The sequence below is a fragment of the Labrus bergylta genome, chromosome 11 (genome assembly GCF_963930695.1).
Source record: "Labrus bergylta chromosome 11, fLabBer1.1, whole genome shotgun sequence".
Classification (NCBI taxonomy): domain Eukaryota; kingdom Metazoa; phylum Chordata; class Actinopteri; order Labriformes; family Labridae; genus Labrus; species Labrus bergylta.
The window spans coordinates 14,762,568-14,768,156 of NC_089205.1; positions in this window are offsets into that span (position 1 = coordinate 14,762,568).

Consider the following 5,589-nt stretch of genomic DNA (forward strand, 5'->3'; position numbering starts at 1 on the left):
TCATTTAGCTGATGTACGCTTCTGACGAAGGCTGAATAACTTTCTCAAATACATGATATTGTGCTGAACTACTTTGGAAAATGTTGTTTCCCTGACAAAATGTCATTATCCCTGACCATTTTAGGACCATGACATACTGCAACAAAGTATTATCATTGTAGTTTTATTTTCATCATGCAAGGACATACGTTTGTTTACTTCATTCAGCTTGTCTCTTGCACAAGATTCATGTAAGAGAATATTATATAATTATAATATTGCAGAGAAATCAAAGCTTGATGGACCTGCACAGTAGCAGTGGCCATCATGTAATTATTAAAGTTGTTTGAAGTTGAAGGATTTAGCAAAAACTATATAACGCCTGTGTCTTTTTTTACGTAAGATTATTGTTTTATTTCCATTCATTCATACTTTTTTTCTTCTATAAACATACACACTGTATCACCCTTTAAAAAAAAAGCCTGGAGGAAACAAGCCCTGGGCTCAGCTGTGTCTGAGCAGTGGTTTGTGGAAATTCAACGAGCAAGGAAGGGTCATGCAGGGGCATCTCTCTCTGTCAGGGTTACTTTCCCCCGATTATAAGGGTAAACACATCATTAAAAAGGTTAGTCCCATTCCCTTCCAGCTCACTTCAGATCACTGTGGGATTGTCAGTGCGGGGACAAACTCTTGTTCATGCAAGGGGAAAGGCACAAAGAGGACACAGAGATACAGAATTAGAAAGCTGAGGGAAGGTCAGGCCAGAGGAGGTCAAAAAGTAAAGGGAAGCAAGTAAATAAGACTGGAACACGACTCAAATCAACATCTTGTTTTTCAGCTAGCTTTTAATTTTGCTGCTAATCCAGTAGGAAAAAAAGAAACCAGGCCATTACCAAGGGGTGAGTTGTTTAATTTTCAGGAATTGTAAGAGGAGGGTTCTATCTGTAAAATCTGAGACTCAACCAGAAGTGAGAGCTATATTTGTATTATGCTGCCATTATGCTGTCTCAGACAACTTGCATCCCAGCCAGACCGGATCATGCAGCCCAGTGTATTCCTGTGCATGTGTGTGTGTTTATACATATGCATGTGTTTGCACATGAATCTCACTGTTGCCCAGCTGAGATCCAGCCTGTATGAACCGCCCCATCGTCCTGTCAGTGCTCTGCAGAGTAATGAGCTGTAATGCGCCTCCCAAGCTCACAATCCGTTACTTCCTTCCCTTGCTCGACATCCCAGAGGGAAGTTTGCCCCCGGCAGCTTTTAGAGCAGTCAGAGCGGATCATATCTCTGCGGCTGACTTTATTAGAAAACAATTTAACAGACAGAATAGAGCTAACTTCCGGCGCCAGAGATAAAAGCAATGTAGGCTATATTGAGAAGAGATTGGGCTGAATTGAGAGACAATTTGTGACATTGAGATGAAAAGTGGCAACATTTGACACATGTAGAGAGAAAGAGGAAGATGTGGAGGGGAAAGAGAAAGAGGCCAGAAATTGTCATTTTAATGTTGTCACATGTACATTTATATAATTATGAAAATAAAAGAGGATAAGAAAGACGAGGACTGAAGAGGTTTGGAGAGGAAAATGGTGATTTATCAGAATGAATTAAATTTAAGTAAAAAGAAATGTGTGAACAGAACGGACACAAATATCTGACTTGTGGAAGAAAATTCATATTCATATTTGAAACACAAATAATGGGAAATTACCTGACTCTTTTTATAAAAGCTGCAGTGATTTCCTTAGATGAAAGGTTTCAGGTTTTAAGATCTATTTTATTAATGCAGTTAATCGGTTCAGCTTGTACGGTTAACAAAACAAATCATTTCACCTCTCACCAACAATAATGAACACTGGACATTCTCTATCTACCGCTAAGTAGTAAGAAGTAGTCCCATAACCACTTCATATCAGCTACCAACAAAAAAACACTGTTCCAGATATATTATGTTTGTGGTCTTTATGGTCAGTTCACACTAAGGTGTATGTTCAGCCCTAACTCCTGTTTACCTCGACCTCCTCCCTCACTATCTAATCCAGCAGCCAGTGTCTGTGGAACAATGGACCTAATGTCTCACCAATTATTCAGAGTCTTTTTACTGGATGAACTCTTGGAACTGACTCATTGGAAAAAGAAGCAAGCATAGAAAACATGCACAGTCAACATGAAAGTAAAGGACAAAATCTCCATCATGATGTCTAACTCCAAGCTTCTAACATCCCAGGTGAGGGCCGCCATGTTAAAGATCTTCAAGCAAAAAGTGTTGTGAGAACCCAAACTGTCAAAAATCATGTGAATTGGCACTTGTTCTGTTTCTGATGCATTGCCCAAATGGCCCTATATTGCAGAAATTGATCAATTACAATATAGTTTAGTATGAAAATCGACTTCGTATTTTTCATTTTTGAATTTGTTTTACCCTTTTCTTCTTCTCTAAGAGAAGGAGCTTGTTATCAGCATTAGTGTAACATCACTCAGTGAAAGTGACGAGCCAGGGAGCAGCGAACATTAGTCACCGGCGACCTTTTCTACCTCAAACCAGAGTTTGAATTCTCAAAGGGATCATCCTGTTCTGGAGAAGGTTTTTTTTTTGTTGCATTAAGTCAGAGAACAAGATAACAATCACATATTTTAGCCAAGAATGAAAAATCAGGTTTGGGTTGTCAGAAGTTGTATTTGAGTGAATTGTTCGAGATGTGTGGAGGGGTATGATATGTATTACCTGAGTGGTACTAACTTAGAGGATTTTAAACATTATTAAAGTAATTTAGACATCTCACATTCCTCTCACAGTGGTGTGTGGTGGTGGTGGTGGTGGGGGGGGGAGGGAGTCTTGCTGAATTAAGAGATTAAATAAAAGGCTCCCATGCACTCCCTTCCCAAGTGCTGTGTCAAATCTTCCTCACTGGGCTGTATAACAGACAAGATGAGCAGTCTGAGGCTGCATTCAGGATTCTCAAAAATCCTCAACCTAGATTCAACTGTTGGTTTAACAAACCAACAGTTGGTTTAGCTTATTTATTTTTTATTTTTGTATCATTTAAAAAAAAAACATGACTTTCTCTTTTTACGTCTTGTTGCTTCCTCCGTTCTCTTCCTAATCAACCTCATCCCTCCTTTCATGCATGTTATGCACCAGACCGTGAATTCCACAAAGTGAAGACCCTCTTCTGCGAGCCTCACCCACCCACACACACACAAACACTACCACGCAGACACACATACCTGTACACACACACACATACCCGTATACATACACACACACACACACACACACACACACATACACACACACACACTCCTCTTAGGACCTCTGACTCGTTTAATCTCTCATCTTCCTGCATCTTTTGGCTTTACTCTCTTTGCATGTCCATCTTTATTTAGTCAGCTTTGTGTCAAATCTCTGTACGGGGGTGCTTTTGTGCAGACATGGCTGCAGACGATAAGAAGAACTGAAAGATGGACTTTTTTTTCCTCAGATTGTTTTTTGGGGCCTTTTTTTTCACCTTCATTAGATAGGACAGCTCAAGAGACAGAGAAAATGTTGAGAGGAGAGAGTGGGGGATAACATGCAGCAAAGGGCCGAGATCGGATTTGAACCCATGCCCGCTGCGAAGAGGACTATAGCCTCTGTACATGGGACGTGTGACATAAGCACTAGGCTACAGGCGCCCTGTGAAAAATGGACTTTTATCAAAATTCCAGTCTGTCCGTTGATTCTAATCAAACAAACAGAGCATCAACATACAATTCTGCACCGGGAATCTGAATGATAAATCTACTGTGTGATGGAATCATCTCTTTAAAAAAAAATTTAAAACTTTTTCTGTATAATATATCTCTTACATTTTTTCTTGGCATGTGCTTTGCAGATATCCACATAAAAAACGGACTGCTCGCTCTAAAGGACAGACTGGGAACAACACATTCAAGGGATCTACCAACCATGCAGACTGGGTCATAGACAACCCCAAGAAAATAAATTGTCACTGACTTTTTCTGATTTAACTTACTGGATTTTAGCAAAACTATACATGGAAAAAGTGTGTGCAATGCTGACGATGATGCAGGAAATCATACAAAGTGGATTTACACAAAAAGGAACTGTGTAAAGATTGCAGTACGGATAAGAAAAAAAAAAGTTCTTTTTTCATTTTCATTTTTTTGAAGTACTGCACCACACTTTTACAACGTACCTCCAGGTCTGTTTGGAAATAAAAATTTTGCATCTCCACAAAAACATTTGTCCTTTTGGAGAAGACAAAAAAATAAGTTTGACTGAACAACTGTAATGTGAGATATCTTGTGACGAACAGGACAGGAATAAAGACATCTATGTACAGATAAGCTATTTAAACTTAATGCAACCTTTTGAAAAAAATCTGTCTCTTCTTTTTTATGTAATTGTATTTTTTAGAAAATAAAAAGTGCTGCCAAGAGATTTACTCTTAACTTGTTTATAAATGTTGTGACTTGCTAAGGACAGGTAAATGTTTATTTAAGGTCATATTGATACTCTGGACTGTGTACAGACAAAGGGGAAAAGACATTGTGTTGATGTTTTATGTTACGGATGGTTCAAGTGGTTCTCTTTACAAATAAGAAACAGAAATGGATGAGTTTTAATATCTGCAGCAAGTGTTAAATGTTGACATGCTACTATAGCAGCATTACTGCACTGTGTGTCTCACTTGACATGCATGGTGACTGACCCATTTCTCCCTTTCCTTGAAGTAAAAACTCATCACAAGTCATCAGTCATTTGCACTTTTAATCCTTACATGCTGTTCATAGTCTTGACTTCACTGCATGGTCTGGGTCCATTTTGACCTGTGCCAGGTTTTCCCTCATAAGTGTTTATATCAAATTTTGAACTACAGATCTTTTAAGAATGTACAAATACATACATTTTTGTGTATTTTTCATATAGGACAGCATTTAATTTTTTGTCAATTTTTAGGTTTTACATCAGTTGTTGTTGGAGAAAAACATTAACCAACACAGAAAATCCTGTCCTCTTTTACCTAAGACATAATGATTTAAATGTTTTTTTTTATTATAACTGAACATGGCAAAAACATTATAAACTGTTGTATCATTATATAACCATGTATAACCACTTAGCCATTAAATGCTGTCCTCTCTGATAATACACTTGCTTACATTTGAGTTTTTGCAGTGTATTTTCCTTGATTTGACACAGGTTAAATTTGACCTGGAACAGCTTCAGTGTATAAATGGTTGTAGCAACTGGACAAAAGTACAACATTTCATTGTTGACATCCAAATTTGGGCTAAAACAATAACATGCAGGGTGTTGTTTGTACTACCATCAAATGTTAGAACAGGTCAAATTTGACCCAAACAGTAAATTTTTGAGTTGATGTGTCAGATGTGTCCCCCGTTTCTATCACATAATATGTTTTTCTTCATCTTAGTTTTAAGTTTTATTTGAAGAATTTTCCTCAATTTACAATTCCACATGAAGAATTATGTTCAATCATCTCGAAAGGTTTTTTTTTTTAAGGTGAACATTTCTACTGTAAATAACTGGCTCTTCTGATATTTATTAAACAGATTCAGAATGTGACGTTTGTCTTTGCC